This window comes from Leptonychotes weddellii, chromosome 3 (assembly GCF_054177405.1).
Source record: "Leptonychotes weddellii isolate Sample4059 chromosome 3, ASM5417740v2, whole genome shotgun sequence".
NCBI lineage: Eukaryota > Metazoa > Chordata > Mammalia > Carnivora > Phocidae > Leptonychotes > Leptonychotes weddellii.
This window is the reverse complement of record NC_138371.1, coordinates 77826989-77843573: the sequence shown is the minus strand read 5'-3', so window position 1 is coordinate 77843573 and position 16585 is coordinate 77826989. Positions and strand designations below refer to the sequence as shown.

Genomic DNA, 16585 nt, shown 5'->3' with positions numbered 1-16585 from the left:
TATATGTATTTTCTTAGTTTTGAAAAAAATATAGTCTAAATACATCTAAATACATTGTGTTTGTTTTTCAAAATACAGTAACCAATCTTCAAACTTTTCCTTCTCAGCTCCTCATTTTTATCTCATAGAAACTGGCCAGTTAAGTATTAACATATTAAATTTTTTTTTCATTTGATTTGTAAGTAAACATCACTGCTGCACATTTTTGACCAGCATGGAAATAGAAAAATATTTGTAAAATTGTCTGGGATCCAACAATGGCATGATATGTTGAATTTCTAAAACCTGAGGGGCTGCTGATTTGTCAGTTTCCTTGTGTAACAAGAACAAACTTTAAAAAATAACATTTTATATTTACTAAAGACTTTGATATGTATTATTCAAGTTTAACAATGGCCCATACAGCAGGTGTTATTATTCCTTTTGTACAGATGAGGAAGGAAGATAGAGAAATTAAGAGTGGAAGTAGAGATTCATTTTCTCTCCCTCCCCAAGTTCCTGCTGCCTTTAATAAGCAACAAACAAACTCATATTTTAAAACCGTCACTTCTGTCCTCTCTTGGAAGAATTCAGAATGAGGAAGCTGCCCTGTTTCTTCATATTATTGGCAACTAATTAGAAGGAAGAGGGATTTATTTGTCTGATTGCTAAATGACAAGTCTGATAACCACTGGCCTGGGTATCTGTGGTGGGGTTAATATTCTAAGGTTTATTTCATAGGTGTTAGTGAAATTTTTAAATGGGAATGGATCCTCCTGGGCATCTTATGAAAATACTGATTTCAATTCAGTAGGTCAAGAGCGGGGGCTTAACTTTGCATTTCTAAGAAGCTTCCAGGCATTGATGCTGCTGGTCCAAGGATCACGCTTGGAGTCGTGAGGTCCTAAAGTGTCTTGCCTCTGTTTCCTAGAGCTACTCCTGAAGTAATACCATGTTCTCACCTTTTCCTCCATGTGGAAAAGGTCTACAGTTTTCCAGGTCTTCTGCCTGTCACCATTGGGTGAGTTTCATTCAGGGGGTGGTGGGGGAAGGTGTAGAGTTCCCATTTTGCCTTGGTTAAAAAGAAGGAGCATTCTCCATTTTTCAGTTGGTTCAGAGCTAGGAGGGAAGAAGATCATGATCAGACCAGCAGTTTATTTTCCAAGAATCTGTTTTCATGCCCTTGGGAGTTTACATTCTAGAGAGAAACAAATAGAAACAAATATATGGTATATCATTTGGGGCTTTCAATTTTTTGATAGGTGGTAAGGCAAACTCTCACTGAACAAGGAACAGTGGACGATTAAGATGATGGGGTCAAAAGGGATTCATTTAGTGCCTGATGAAAGGCGGGTACTGAAAAATACTCCTTTCCCTTTCCTCTGCACACCTGAAGGGGTGGCCTGTATTTGTCTCTTGTGTTCAGGGCTGGGAAGAGTGTTTCCCTGTTGGTGGGAGCCCACATATGTTGTATCTCCTCCATGATATTTTGGAAGTCCAGTGGCATTTGGAAATTCATCACTGGGACTTTAGCAGGTCCCCTGGCCATTTAGCTCCTGTAAGACATGGGCACTTTCCATAGGAATCATTCACCAGTGACTGATGACTATCCTTCTGGGGAAATTCACTCTTTTCACCAAATAATTAAAGGGAAAATGCACAAAGGCTTACCCTTAAACAAGTTAGGAAAAGGCATCCTGTTCCTGTATTGATCGACATTCTCCTGGGCTCCCTAGGTTCTCCAAGTTGAGAGAATGAGCTTTAGAGACTGATGGTAGAATTTGATGAAGTGAATAGCACAGTGCCCGGCACATGGAATAATTTTTTTTTGAATAAATAAGAGTGGATGATTGCCTGTTAAATAGGCATTATCTAACGAGTGAGACAGGTAAGCTTCCTCTCTTATTCTGGGCCAGTCTAGCTAGGGACACTGTTTTGGGAAACATGGTAGTGGTGATGCTGGGAAGTATGTTTCTAGTTTAAGTGAATGACATGAAGTTGTTGTTTTGATCACTTATCAGCTTTGGTTTATTAGTATGTATAACTTGGCCTTAAGTGAAGACTCTATTCCAGTTTTCTATAATTGCACAGTAAATTAGACTTGCCACACTTACATGTGAGTTTCACAGAAGTCATCAACTAGTCACCAAAGAACTTATTCAGAAAACCACTGTAATAGCTATTTGTTTTAGGATTGACTCTTAGCTGTTTGGGTATGTCTTTCACTTTGTTTTCATTATAAATGTATTACACATATTTCTAGGTCAACATTGAAATAGTCTACAACTAACTGAGCTAATTTGGCACTCTGACACACAGTGTTCTAAAATGGATGTGCTCTGAATTTCTTATTCCAGATTTGAGATGGTCACCTGAAATTCTGTTGACTCCCTCTTTGGTTTCTTCCTCTGTAAACCGGGTGTAGTGTTTTATTCCTACAGAGGAGGCTGTGACCATCAATTAGGTATTTGTTGTAAAGAGCTTTGATAGCTTGCAAGAATGACCTTTTATAAAAACAGGATACATTGTACTTATCCTTACAGTATTTTCTTGATTTTAATTATAACTCATCTTTTTTCCAACCATAGAAAAAGAACGGAAAAGGGAAAATGTGAGTACAGAGGGCAGCACTGATTTCCATCACAAAAAGAGATTCTACAAAACTCTGGAGGGAAGTCACACCACAGTATAGGCTGATCCTGGGTGGGTCTGGTGTTAAATTTAAATGCCGCCTTGAAGGAAGACTGCAGGGACTCCTTCAGAGTACCTACTCAGGACTGAAAAACAAAATTCACAGTTGGTGTGTATTATATTTGTAAACTTAAAAATTCACAGGTTGTCATGATTAGAGGGGGCTTTTTAGATCTTCTACTTTAACTTCATCCTTTTACAGATATGAGGAAATGGAGATTCAAAAAGTTTTTATAACTTGCCCTAAACTACACAGAGAATTGCTCTCCTGATCTCAGACCTGTGGTCTTCTGTTGGCATATGACTGGGTCTTAGGATACTATATGCATCTTTTGCAAATCTGGAATAATATTGACATGAATCCTAGTACACCAAGCTGAGACTTTAGGATCCGTTTCACTGTGGCATGTGAGCATGACTTGTTTGATCTAAGCTTCTTTAAGTTAATTTCTGCCTGTGTTATCAGTGTTTAGGGTGCCTATCTCCCTTAGTGTTCTTGGGGTTCAAAAGTGGACTCTGGCTAACTTAAATACAAATGAAGAAAAATAAATACATATATAAGTAAAGTAAGGATGTTATTGGAAAGATACAATGCAGCCCACAGAAAAAAAGGAGGCCAGTCAGGGCTCAAAATGTTCTAGACCAGCATAGCTGCAGAGATTCAAGTAACAGAACCTAATATAACCCCATAGTGGACAAGGCAGCTCCACTCATTGCTCCTACATCTTATCATCCCAGGAAAGCTGCATATTTCAGGGTCGGAGGGTCTATGTTGGGTTATGTGCCCACACCTTTGCTGGGCATGCGGTGAGTGGGTAGGGAGTACGTGGAACATTTTGATGGAGAAATTGCTAAGTCTGGATGTATAAGAAAGGAGTAGTTCCCAAAAGGGGGAAAATTGAGCAGTTGTTACCAAAAGAGGGAGGCATTCAGGGCAACAGAAACATACATATGTCCCAGAATCCATTTCATTACCTTAGATAGGAAAGAATGCCATGTGTACAAATTTTTACTTTATAAAATAAATTTTAAAATATTTCAGATGTTGGCATTCAGTCTTAGTTGATATTTTTCACTTTGTTCATTTATCTAATTCCAATAACATTTAGATTTTCATATTCCATTCGAGCCAACTAGAACAAATACCATACCAATAACAATGATTTTGTTCAGTTTGGTTATAAATATTCATTCACTTGGTCAGTTCATTTATTCAACCTATATTTATAATAGAATTTGAAAACACAGGATTCAATTTCTGATACTAAATTGCCAGGAGGGAGAAGCAGAGATTTTTTTTTTTTATTAAACTATTTTATACAACAGACTAACCGAGTGGCTTTTGAAGCAGTACTGGGAGGTAGCTCTAAGTTCCCAGTGACCTCTGTAGGTAGTGGGGAGACAGCCAACTCGTTGCGCTTCAGTTCCTCTCTGCCTCTACCTCTCCTTACCTGCTATTCCCTTTTTCTACCCAGTCCTCTCCATTTACTTCAACCAGAAGAGTTTCAGCGTTGTTTGTTTGGTATCTGAGCAATATTTCCTTTTATGGAAAACAAAAAGTTTTAGAATTACTAAACAATATGTTACCATTAAGTGTTACCGTATTAACTGTTCGTGTACTTATTAGATTTATCAAATAAGTATCTTTCTAGTTCTAACCCCGGGTAATAGGGAACATGTCTTTGTAGGCATGGAAAGCTCATCTTCTTAATTAAAAAAAAAACAAAAACAAAAACACATTTTGAACTTATCTGGAATTAAATCAATAGAGAATGTTCACTGTGGATGAGGCTCTAAACTATCCCCATTGGGGGAATATTAAGACAGATAAAAGACAGCTCTTTAGTTTAAGTTAGTTGGAAAGGCAAACCAAACATATAAAATAAGAAAAGCTCAACAGAAGAACTGATTTTATCAGGCAAGTACCCAGTATTCATAAACTGGATCACCTCATCTCCATCTGGAGGGAGTTACAGGAGAGAGAGTTAGTATATCACCAGCCCAGGCAGAGGGACCCTTCTTGATGATGGCATATTCTATTTGGGTTTATAGTTCTAGGAGTCTAGGGGCACCTGGGTGGCTCAGTCATTAAGTATCTGCCTTCGGCTCAGGTCATGCTCCCAGGGTCCTGGGATAGAGCCCCGCATCAGGCTCCCTGCTCCGTGAGAAGTCTGCTTCTCCCTGTCCCACTCCCCCCTGATTGTGTTCCCTCTCTCGCTATGTCTCTCTGTCAAATAAATAAATAAAATCTTAAAAAAAAAAAGTGAAGTTCTAGGAGTCTAAAGATGTTTAAAAATATGTCAGAATGTCCTTTTCTGTTATGGATGATTTCTGCATCTCCAAATTATGCAAATTCTTAAGTGCCTTTTGGATTTGGGGGCAAATATGAAAATAATATTTAAAATAATCTCATATTCGCCCTCTGCCTTTAATCTGACATTTCCAGGTCTGAAATGAAAAAACAAACTTACATAATTATATTCCCATATATGGAGGGTGAAATGTTTTTATTTGGGCTGTCAAGAAGAAACAATGTTAAATTCATAAAACTCAAAATTGCACAGAAAATTGGAGTTTTTGTAGCTATAGATTTTACTTTGAGTTTGATCTCTGTCATTGTCTGCGGGGTGAAGTCTGACTCTATGATTTTCCATTATGTCTGTGTTTGAAAGCTTGGTTCTGTCCTCCCTTCATTTAAAACATTCCTAAAGCCATTTTCCATCGAAATCCCACCCAGTGAATTGAGTCACATCAGAAGAATTCCAGAAATAAGAACAATTGTGCCCTTTTTGTCATTGATGTAATGGTGTTTTTCAGCATACTTTACTAGTCATGAGCGATATTTTGGCAGGCAGCTGAAATAACCCTAGATATCTGATTGCATTACTGACTGCTACCTTCCAAAGGGTACCTCAGGGGAAGAGACATTATTTTAGGAACATTCTTTATTTTTTAACTTGAGGATATTATCTGTTAACAAAATAGTAGATTAAAAAACATGAGAGGTCGTGTTTTTTTTTTTTTTGCGTGTGTGTGTGTGTGTGTGTGTGTATCTGAGGAATACAACAACATATATTCAGAACACCAAGTTCTAAACATACAGATTCCTTAAAACAAACTGGTATAAAACATTTTGATAACGCCAGGACTTATCCTTTTAAGATAGTTTAAATTGTGACATTATTAAAATGTTTACCAACTAAAGGCAGCATTGTCTTCAAGATTTAAGTTTATAATTCTAGACCTTACTTTTATGTGAGTTTTTTCTAGAAATTATGCCTTCCTAAAAATTGAGCTAAACCTCTTAATTTTGCTTAATTTTGTTTTGTTTCATATTAAATATAATTTGTAAAACTCTCTTTATTTTGCATATTTTGGAGTTCTCTCTAGGAATGCTTTTTGATCTAGAATTTTCTCCTAGGCTAGGTAATTTGAAACTGAATCTCTTACGTTAGAAAAGCTCAGTAGGTTCTGTATAGTTTGTTTGGTTTCTCTCCTCAGGTAAAAACTGTCTTTCTCTCAGTTTGGCAGTGTGATAGGCTTCACACTTGGTTGAATCTGAGGTGAATTTGTCAAAAGCAGGTTGTTTTAGTTAAAGTAATCCATGTACCCTGTTCTACCTGCTATCTGGGAGAACTGCCAAGAGAGTCCCCAACATTTCATTCAGGGGCAGAGTCTATCAAACTGTTAGTTTTTTTGTTTGTTTGTTTTTAAAGCAAATTTGACTTTGTCATGGTTCTGATATTTTCTTCATTTATCATGAAATCAACTCTAGGGCTGCTTGACTGGTTCAGTCAGTAGAGCATGTGACTCTGGATCCCGGGGTTCTGAGTTCAAGCCCCATGCTGGGCATAGAGTTTACTTAAAAAAAAAAAAAAAAGAAATCAACTCTAGTCTTCTGGCTTCATGTTTTATGCTAGTTTTAGTTTAGAAAGTGTCTTTTCTGATAGACTTTTTTCTTTTCCTATAATTATATTATAATTATGGTTTAATTACAACTGATTAAAATTGTAAAGATCACTATTTTTTTGTCAATGTCTAAGACAAAGTATTCTATATATTTTATCAGCAATAAGAAACTGAAATATTTACCCTAGAGAGAGGCAGTGAAGATCTGACCAAAAGTTAAAAGATAATAATCATCTGAATGGTAATTACCATTAGGAATGCTAAACTACCCGAAAATAATCCTTGTTCTCCATCAAAAGTAAATTACAAGCTCACTCATGGTGGGTCATTATCAGCTGTTTTTAATGGAGCATAGTGTTTAAAAGCAGACGCTATGGAGGTAGAAAATTCTGGATCAAATCTCACACTACCCTGACTGGTCACATAATATTGAAATAGTTATTTAGTCTCTTAAGAACATCAGTTTCTTCATTTATAACATACTATAATGATACTTCATAGCGGATTGAAATGGTGAGCATAGCACCTAATTCAAATCAGAGCCTATGAAATGTCAGCTCTTACTTATTATGACTACTTGCAGTTTATTTTGCATCATCATCTAAATGTATTTCACTGTCAGAAAATCTTTTGTCACAAAACTGTTTATCTGTCAGCATCAGTTAAGAACATGGTGCCTAATGCCAACGGAATATTTTGATATATTAGGATCTATATATTACCCATAAAATGACTTCTACTTCCACAAGCAGAAGTTGTTATAGTCTGAATGTTTGTGCCTCCCCAAATTTATATGTTGAAATCTTAACTCCCAATGTGAGGGTATTAGGACGTAGGGTTTTGGGGAGGTGATTAGGTCATGAGAGCAGAGCCCTCATGAATGGGATTAGTGCCCTCATGAAAGAGGCCCCATAGAGATCCCTTCCCTTTCTGCCCTGTGAGGAAGTTTGCATCCCAGAAGAGAGCCCTCACTGGACCATGCTGGCACCCTGATTTCAGACTTCCAGCCTCCAGAACTGTGAGAACTAAACGTCTGTGGTTTATGCACCACCCAGTCTTCGGTATTGTATTACAGCAGCCTAAATGGATGAAGACAGAAATAATCATCATTAACATATTTGCAGATTTCATTCTCATTTTTTCTATGGATATGTTTTTATCATTTGAAAAGTGGCCCTTGTAATGCATATCTAGCTTTTAGATTTCAGTGTTACCTGGTGAGAACAGTTTCTTTAGATGATCTTCAAAAATCACAATTTTAAGTAACTAAATAATATTCTATTATACAGAATAATAAGAATGTAGCTTATTTAAATATTCCTCTATTATTGACTATTTAGGTTGCTTGCACTTTTTATTCATTATAAATAACATTTCCATGAACATCCTTCTACATATATATTTAAAAGTATAATGAACACATTCAAATATATAAATATTTTAAAAGAATTTGAGGTATTCCAGATGCTTTTCTGAAAATTTTGTAGCAATTTACCTGCCCATCAGGACTGCCTCATAGATATGTGAAATCCAAATCAAGACTTTCTTTTTCATTTTGATCTGTTAGTCCTACATAATAAATGGGCAAATTCTCACTAATTTCCCCCATGGTTAACACACAGACAAAATCTGTCCTAGCTCATTATGACATTTAACTGCATATCTTGAATTACATTAAAGTTTCAAAAGTTATAATTTATTTCTGAAGGAATTTTAAGTGGCAACAGAAAAAGAAAGGGATTAAAAGAGTTATATTATTGGCTATAAGAACTGTATGGACTTAAAAATGGCTAATCATTACAAAGAACAGAAGAGGCAGGCTAAAGGTTTTTGCATTTTCTGTCATCATTTCAAAGGGCAAAGACAACCAGAGGAAGAGACTGGATCATCATTATTTATTCAACTACTTGGTCCTTCCTGTGGGGCATATCTTTTTTGCATCACTATTCACAACTAGCTTTTCAGCCAAAGTCTGTTTATTGGATGTCAGGTTGACTGGAAAGGTGGCCAATGGAATTTATGTGAGAGGAGCATATCACACATGTGGCCTGCGTCCAGGATTCATTCATTCATTCTTTAAATATTTACTGAGGACCAACTGGGTGCTGGGCCCCATTCTGAGCATATCAGTGAGCTAAAGAGATAAAAACTCTTGCCCTCTTGGAACTTACATTTCTGTAGGAGAAGACGATAATAGCACAAGAAATCCGTTTTATGATACATTTGGAAGTAATTAGTGAAATAAGGTAGGGAAGAGGATAGCTTGGGGTCAGAGTGGATGTTAACATTTTTAAATGGGTAGTTAGGAAAGGTCTGCCTGACCAGATGACTCTTGAGTCAAATTTGAAGAAGGTGAAGAAATGAGTGATGCAGATGCCTGGGGCAAGCACCCATGGGGGTCCAGGCATGTCTGGTCCATTGGAAAATTGGCTCCACAAAAGTATTTTTGAAGAGCGTTCAAGATATGTGAGACAGACCAAATCCTGAGAGAGAACAGAAAGCTGTATGCATGATGAGCTTGACCCAAGAGCCACTGAAGATGAGAAGAAGAAAGATCCTACATGGTGATTCATGTTTAAACCTAGTTCTGATTATGTCTAGAAAGAATTCTGCTGCCCAAGTGACACTGAATTAGCACTGAGCATATCACAGTAAGGGAAGACCCACCTCCCTTCCTCCACAGACCTCACAGCAGAAAGGACTATGCTGCTTAGGGTGCAGGGTGAGAAGCGGCAGTGGTCGCTGTTGTATGAACCGCCCCCTCCCCCCCACCCAGGGAACTTGGCCCCTAGCAATTGGCTCTTGAATTGTGGATACTGGTGGGGCTTACTGTGTCTTGTGCGATGAAGGGCAAGCCCAGCGAAAACTACTGTTCTGCATCAGGAGGGAGCTGGAGGAGCCAAATTGTCAGGGTGGCAAGATTCGTAAGTTAGAGACAGAATAAGGCAGAGCCTGGTAGACATCAAAGTAATGGAGTACAAAAGAAAGAGATCTCTTGGGAACTTCTAGAAATAGGTGTGTTTGTGTGTGTGTGTGTGTGTGCGCGTCTGTGTGTGCGCATGTGCTTTATAGGAGGTCGAGGTCTGTCAGAGTAACTTCTGTGTGGAATTTATTTTTTACAAGTTTTTATTTAAATTCCAGCTAGTTAACATACAGTGTAATATGAATTTCAGGTGTAGAATTTAGAACTTACATATAGCACCCTGTGCTCATCAGGATAAGTGCCCTCCTTAATACCCATCACCTATTTAACCCATCCCCCTACCCACCTCCCATCCAGCAACCCTCAGATTTTTCTATATTAAGAGTCTGTTTCATGGTTTGACTCTCTCTTTTTTCCCCCTATGTTCATCTGTTTCATTTCTTAAATTCCACATATGAGTGAGATCATATGGTATTTGTCTTTCTCTGACTGAATTATTTCACTTAGCATTATACTCACTAGCTCCATCCATATTGTTGCAAATGGCATGATTTCATTCTTTTTTATGGCTGAGTAATATTCCATTGTATATATACCCTATCTTCTTTATCCATTCATCAGTTGATGGACATTTGGGCCCTTTCCATAATTTGGCTATTATTGATTGAAATTTGCTTTAACCTAATTTGTCTGCACAGGCAAACATGTAGATTATTTCTTAGCTTTTTTTTTTTTTTTAGTATTGAATGAAAATTTTGCCATAAATACTTTCTCATTGTTTTTTTTTTCCTTTTTTAGGCCAACAATACCAAAGGCCAACAGTAAAGGACAGTACTAATCTCTGTAGCAGGGAAATGTGACTAACACCACAAATCTGTAATTTAGCAAACTCACCTAAGAAAAACTGAATATAAATGACCACAACTCGGGCGCCTGGGTGGCTCAATTGGTTAAGCGACTACCTTCAGCTCAGGTCATGATCCTGGAGTCCCAGGATCGAGTCCCTCATCGGGCTCGCTGCTCAGTGGGGAGTCTGCTTCTCCCTCTGGCCCTCTCTCCTCTCATGCTCTCTCTCACTCTCTCTCTCTCAAATAAATAAATAAAATATTAAAAAAAATGACCACAACTCTTATAACTATTATTTTTACCTGGGCACTTCAAGGCCAAGTCAGGAAGAGAGATTTAGATCAGAGACAAAGGATTTTGTTACTCACAACTCGTCCTTTCTTACTGAGCGGACAGTAAGGGAGCTAGGTGACACCCACAGGTACAGTTAAGTTGTATTATAGGAGAGAAATACTGCACTTGGAGAATCTGAAAGTTTCATACTGGGAAACCAGCTTGTTGGCCCATTACTTGGGATGGGGATAATATCTCTATCTTCCATGAGTGTTCACTACACAAATATCCTTGCACAGATAATCTGGGACAAAAGAAGTCAGTGCTTCTGCTTGCAAGATATGCAGAAAATGAGAGACCTACAGAAAACTGTCTTCCAACAACATTAGCAACTGGTTTCATGGAAAAAAGCCAAAAAGAGAAACACAAACCTAACACTTCCCTGCTTTTTGAGACTACATCTTTCTTGGAAGAAACCCTGCCACAACTAATAAATTCTCAAATTGCCATGACCTTCAGATTGCTAGCCATATTTTCTAGAGCAGTGCAGCCCTTTCTATTGCACTACTGGGGGACGGCCCCAGTGGGCATATACTCCAGGGCTCTTCAGGCCCAGTTACTTGAGGTGAATACCCTGTAGAGACTGGTCTCTCGCTCAGTATTTCTTTGATACACTCTGTTTCATGTTCTGCAGAACCAATGGCATTTGGTCCTAAGTGGGTAGACCTAGCTATCTGGTTACCTAGTGTCGTGGGATGGAGTCTGAGATGGAGAAGAGATTGTTGGAAGGGAAGCATGACACAATGGCCAAATCATAAACCATAACTCCATTAAGTCCCATTTTCATATTGAATAGACAATGAAATTGTATTACCTGTCTCTTACAATGGGAAGAAAAATCAATATGTGCCATTTCTTCATGTGATGGATGTCTTTCTCTATCCTCCCTGCTGTTGCTACCCGCAACATTTTACATTAGCATGATAAGAAACATTGCAAAGTGTGGGATGGGCCTGGGTCTTCAGAAGGTGATTTCTCATATCAGTCAGTGAATATAGTGTTTAAAACAGCATTTGTCATTATGGTTAAAAAAAAGTGCCCATAATCAGCATAGAGTAAAGCAACGTTAAATTATTGAACAAAGATTCCTTTACCACCCTGTAGGATATCTGGGAATAGCAGTCAAGTGTGTATTACATAAAAGAAAATGTGCTAGATCTGGAATTCACTTCCATTCCACGTGGCTTAGTTATGTGGTCTTGATTAAATTTAACACTCTGACTCACATGTTGATATTTTGAATGGGGAGAATAATCTTTGTTCTGTTCTCTTCATAGGTTCATAATTATTAACATTAACAATGTGCTATAAGCATACGAGGGCCTCAGTAATCATGTCTGATATAATTGTGAAATGGTATTACAATTATGACATATTTAAATCAAAGTAGAATCTTTTCATAATATTGACATTGAGGAACAAGATCAATATTTCTGTGAGTTTCAATTTTTTGCAACATAGGGAACCTAGTCTGATTGGTAAGAAGACAAAATTCATGTAAGAACGAATGACATTCTAAAATATGATAGGGTAATCTAAGTAATACATTTCTAACATTGTTTTCATTTTTCACTAATGTTTTTCTTTTTTTTTTTTTTAAGATTTATTTATTTACCTTAGAGAGCAAGTAGGGGCAGCTGGGTGGGGCAGGGGTGGCGTGGGGGGAGATGGACAGAAAGAAAGCAGGCCCGGGGGGAGGGGGAGGATAGAGGGAAAGGGGGAGAGAGAATCTCAAGCAGATTTCCTGTTGAACATGGAACCCCACACAAGGCTGGATCCCATGACCTTGAGATCATGACCTGAGCTGAAATCAAGAGTTGCACGCTTAACTGACTAATCCACCCAGTTGCCCCTCACTAATGTTTTTCTTAGGTGCACAATCCCCATATATAACCAAGTGGCGACCAAGTTGTTTATTCATATTTCCTGGAGTGTCCTCTATTTCTTCATCTCAGTCTTCTGTGATAACATCACCCTTAATTTATGACTCTAGTCATAATACTACTGTCTTTTCTTTTTGACAACTGGGAAATTAAATAGGAATCAACAAATATACTGGGGATGGGTAGTAGAACAAAGGGCTTTGTTTCTACATGTGACTAGAGCAATTCATGCAAACCATGACCTACAAAGCAATCTACAATATCTGCTTTTGTTTTAATAAAACATGGATCCACAGCAAAAAATTCATGGATTTTAGCCACCAACACTGGGAATCAATGCACACAAGTACTAACTCTTTTTTTTTTTTTTTAAACTAATTCACTCACCACTAACTTATGTAAGTTCTCATCTTGAAACTGGTGATGGCTGACACAGAAATATTTCTAGGATCAAAACTGAAAGCAGGTAGATGCTGTGGTTGTGATGCTAAGAATATCAAATCTGCCTGAATTGAATACATGTTGAGGTCGCTGAGATTTGGTTCATTGAACAACTGGGTGACAGACATATAGTTCAGATATGACTGCACACTTGGAATTTCCTTTAGCAACTGAATAGGTGCTGTGTGTGTGTGTGTGTGTGTGTGTTTGTGTGTGTGGTGTGTTTACAGGACAGTTACCCGGCAGAGTTAGTTTAAGACTCAGGTGTTATTTCTTTCCTCAGATACCAAGAACCAGTGGTCTCACTGGAGTGTTATCAGCTACATTGGAGGGAACAAGAGAGAATGATAAAGAAGGTAAAAGGAAGCTGAGTGGTTGAGTCCTATTTCTTGGATAAACTAAGGTCAGTCAAACATTCCAGAATATCTGCTTGCTAAGACTCAACTTGTGCAGGTCTGAGCCACTCTTTTGGATATTATTTAATGGCTAGACTAAGTATTCTTTTTTAAAGAAATTTTTAAAATTTTAATGCAGGCGAAGTCAGTGTGCCAGGTTCATTTCAGCTCCTTCCTTGCCAAATTGAAGGGCAGGGTCTGCTTCAGTTTCTCTGCCTTCTCTTTGTCTGTGATGACAAGATATAAAGGTATCTGATGCATTGAACTTTAGACTTCACCTTATCCTTATTTTTCTTGATCTCAACAGATTTGGCCTCCTTTCGCCTGGCTGTGAGCAGAAAGCCCTTGATTTTATCGATTTTGTGAAGCATGGCTCCAAGGGGCACTCGAGAGCATGCGGCTGGCACCACAAGCTACAAGAAGCAAGGAGTAGACTAAGTATTCTTGAGGTCGCCAACTTTCCTGAGCAATGGAAAGTCATGGTGGTACATGTGAATGGTTTAAATAGGTAGCTCTCAAATTTTAGCATGCATCAGAATCATCTGGAGAACCTTTAAAGCACAGATTGCTTGGGCCCATCCTCAGAGTTTCTGTTAGAGGGTCAGAGGCAGAGACTGAGAATTAGCATTTTTAATAAGCTCCCTGGTAATGTAGATACCACTGGTTGGGGGACCACACTCTGTGATCCATTAGAATTGCCTTGGTTCCATGTATGTCTTTTATAATAATCATATCAAACTACATATTCAAATCACTATAAGTAAGCTCCATTCCAATCCCCAAGCCCCTAACCCTTCAAATAATAGATGGGTGGGGAGTTAAGTAAAGCTTTTGAAAGTGACCAGTGGAGAGTCATGGAAATGAAGTCCACACTCAGAGGGACTGCTCTTTTTGAGAACCTGGCTGGCTTATTTTGAAATAAGCTGAATTCTAGTACTTGTGGCAGAGACTATGAAACACAAGATCCTCTGATGACAAAAATGATGACAACCTACCCCCCAGTTGATCATCTTCACTTGTAAGTATACCATGTGGAATTGGATGGACTCAGAGAAGAAGTGAAGAAGGATCCTGCAGGACAAAGTGGAAGGTCCAGATGCCAGGTAGCTGCATGTCCCCTCTCACTCTGCAGTAGACTCCAGAAATTTTCCTCAATCATTTACTCATGCAATCATACATCAAGTGGTGTTGAGTGCCTACTACATTCCAGGAATCGACCTAGATGCAGGGATCAAAACAGGTAACAAGACAGACATAGTTTCTGCTTTCATGGGGCTTACTTCTTGGTGTGGGTGGGAGGAAGTGGAGGGAGGAAGAGAGAATGGGAGAGCAAACGATGGGAGGGAAGAAGAGAGACAGAACATGAGCAAATAAATAATCCAGAAAAATATCACATAGCATAAGTAAAGTGCAGAGAAATAGAACAGTGATTTGATACCAAGAGACAGGTTACAGAGTGGCTATTTTGGATTGGGTGTTCAGGAAGGTCACTCTGGATGACATTTAAGCTGTGATTTGAATGACAAGAAGGAGTCAGCCATGTGAAAGATCAAGGGCAAAGAGCATTTCAAGCAGAGGGAGCAGCTAGTGCAAATGCCTCAAGGTGGGAGTGAGCTTGGCAAATTCAAGGAATGAAAGATCAGTGTGGCTGGATCATCCTGGGACAGAGTGTGAGTGATACCAGATGAGGTTGAAGGACAGGCAGGGGCCACTCTAAAGTCATTGATGGGATTTAATTGTAGGTGTGACAGAAAAAACTATTGGCTAGTAGTGTTCTGATGTGATTGGTATTTTACTGCTGCAGCGGACAGAACACCCCACGGGACAGGGGACAAAGTAGAAAGAGGTGACTAGTTGGGAATCTATGTTAGTAGTACCTGAGAAAGGTGATGGTGGTACTGAGTAGGTGTTGTGAGTTGGAAAATAGTCAGATGCTGGAGAAATGTGGTCGATTAAGCATTACCGATTGTTTGAATATGTGTGGGGAATGTGCATTAGGGAAACAGAGGCAACGAGAATTACCTCCAAGGTCCTTGCTATTCAATAATGTGATTTGAGGACCAGCAACATCACATCATTTGAAACTTGTTATAAATGCAGAGTCATAGGCTATAACTCAGACTTACTGAATTAGAAGACCACCAGGTGATTCATATATGCATTAAAGTTTGAGAAGCCCTGTGCTAGATTATTGTTTCAATCTTTAGGGAGATTAGTGCTACTTATGGAGATGGAGATTCCTGGGGCAGGAATCAGTTGGGATCGGGAAGAGGGAACCATACTTTCTCTTTTATGTGTGTGAATTTTGAAAGATTCATTTGGCATACAAATGAAGACATCAAGTAACAGTTGGTTATGTAAGTCTGGATTTCTGGGGAATAGTCAGGGCTAGAGATAAAGATGTTGGATTCATTAGCATTTGGGTGGTGCTCACTATCCAATGAATGAATGGATGAGCTCACTAGTGAGAGTGCATTGATAGAGGAGAGGGCTAGGAAGGAGCGGAGCACTATAAAGTCTAGAAGCCTACACTTTTTAAAGAGGAAGACACAGCAAAGGAGACTAAACAGAGGAATGCCATGAGAGTATGGTGTCATGGAAGCCAAGAGCAGAAAGTGTTTTAAGAAAAAGCAGTCAATTGCACCAAATAGTGCTGAGAGGTTGAGGGAGAGAACACAGAAAACAGCACTGAATTTGGCAACATGGAGGTCAGTGGGGACTTTGGCCAAGGCAGTATCAGCATGGTGGGAATTGATACCTTTGGGGTACACAGAGGAGAGAAATTGAGGTGAGTGAGTCCAGACAATGCTTACAGATGAGGTGTTTTTTTAAAGATTTTATTTATTTATTTGAGAAAGAAAGAGAAGATGCGTGTGAGTAAGAGAGAGCACACAAGCAGGGGGAGGGGCAGAGGGAGAGGGAGAAACAGACTCTGTGCTGAATAGGGAGCCCGATGTGGGGCTTGATCCCAGGACCCCGGGATCATGACCCCAGCCAAAGGCAGATGCTTAACAGACTAAGCCTCCCAGGCACCCCTACAGATGAGTTTTTTTTTTTTTCCAAGCTTCTGGGAGATAATATAGTTGTGTTTATTTCATTTGTATTCAGAAACCAATAATCATTCTTGGTTTCTCTTTCTACCATAGCCAAACTCCTAACTCTATTCTAGATGCATGGAGTACAAA

General features: G+C 38.7%; 2 long non-coding RNA genes across 6 annotated transcripts in view; both read left to right on the top strand.

Annotated features, from left to right (window-relative positions):
• Positions 1–16585, top strand: part of LOC115943109 (uncharacterized) — a 388724-nt gene that overhangs the window by 89212 nt on the left and 282927 nt on the right. The window lies entirely within an intron of this gene.
• The window catches only part of LOC145720560 (uncharacterized), a 21522-nt gene continuing 17315 nt past the window's right edge, over positions 12379–16585 (top strand). The window contains exons 1-2 of one of the 2 annotated variants that reach the window (XR_014143617.1): positions 12396–13361; positions 13708–14640. This is a non-coding gene — a long non-coding RNA (uncharacterized LOC145720560). Of the gene's footprint in view, positions 14641–16585 lie in introns of both variants that reach the window. The other variant, XR_014143616.1, reaches the window with a different exon arrangement.